Below are 1,443 nucleotides of genomic sequence, written 5' to 3'. Positions count from 1 at the left end.
TTTAGATTATTTATTGACACTAAATTAAAAAAAAGTTGGAACTAATTTCATTCATGAGAAAACTATTGTATATAAAGAATTATATATTATAAAAAACCGTTGTTAGAAGTCACATAAGGCAATGGTGTTAAAACCGTTGTCAAAGACGATTACAAAATGGCCAAAAAATGACATCAACGGTAATGCTCTAAAACCGTTGTCTTAGACGACTACAAAATGGCAATGGTATTAAAACCGTTGCCGAAAAATGACACGAACAGTAACGCTTTAAAACCGTTGGCTTTGTGAATAATAAAGCTACAACAGTTTAAAACCGTTGCCTATCTAGTTATGGTTTTAAACCGTTGCATCATGAAAGAGAATGGTTTAAAACCGTTGCTTATTGAGTAACGGTTCAAAACCGTTGTTTAAAATTGTCTTTCGAAACCGTTGTCTATGTCAGTAACTAAGGCAACGGTTTTCTTGTTACCGTTGCCTTAGGTAAAAAACTGTTGCCTTTGAGCATTGGCAACGGCCGCATATACCACAGGTAAAAAACCGTTGCCTAAAGTTTTAGGAACGGTTTTTCAATCTACGACAACGGTTTTTGACCGTTGCAAAAACCCTTATTTGTTGTAGTGCTGATAAATTTTACATAATTCAAAACTATTATTCTCCCCCATCCTCATCTTTTGCTGCTTCTTCTTCTTCTTTTTCATCATCATCATCATCTTCTTTTTTTTCTTATTCATCTTTTTTTCTTATTTTATCTTCTCAAGTTTCTTCTTATTTTACACTTTTAACAAGAATAAAAATAAAAAAATCAAATAAAGAAGAAGAAGAAATACATAATGGTACAAAATCATTTTGGAAGAGCATGAACTTATATTCGTTCAACTAAAAGAAAGAAAGAAATAAGGAAAAAAGAAGAACAAAAAAATGCAGTATTAGAGGAAATTTTTTTCTATATTTTCAGTAAATTTTGGTATAACACGAAGATTTTTGGGTGTATTATTCAAGAATTTTCGGTGTATGTGTGCCGATAAATTCTGCATAATTCAAAACTTTTCCTCTTCCTCATCCTCATCTTCTGCTGCTTCTTCTTCTTTATCTTCTTATTTCATATTCTCATAATTCTTCTTGGGAAGAAAAAATCAAACAAAGAAGACAAAAAATACATAATGTTGCAAAATCAATAGAAAAAGAATGAGTGAAAAAAATGTAGCAACAACAACAGTAATAAAAAAAACGACAATGAAGATGAAACACGCTATGAAAACTGTTGAGTAGCGTGCGTGTTAACACGCTCGTATGGGTGAGCATTCTTTTTGTTGGGTTTGGCCCAACTTATATGACTTATAAACTAAAATGACTTATATATATAGCACTCCTGTAATATGTTTAGATATTTAAAATTTAAAATATATTAATCAAATTTCTTCATATTTTAATTAACACTAAAAA

Source organism: Arachis ipaensis, chromosome B03, assembly GCF_000816755.2.
Source record: "Arachis ipaensis cultivar K30076 chromosome B03, Araip1.1, whole genome shotgun sequence".
Taxonomy (NCBI): domain Eukaryota; kingdom Viridiplantae; phylum Streptophyta; class Magnoliopsida; order Fabales; family Fabaceae; genus Arachis; species Arachis ipaensis.
This window is presented reverse-complemented; position numbering follows the sequence as displayed.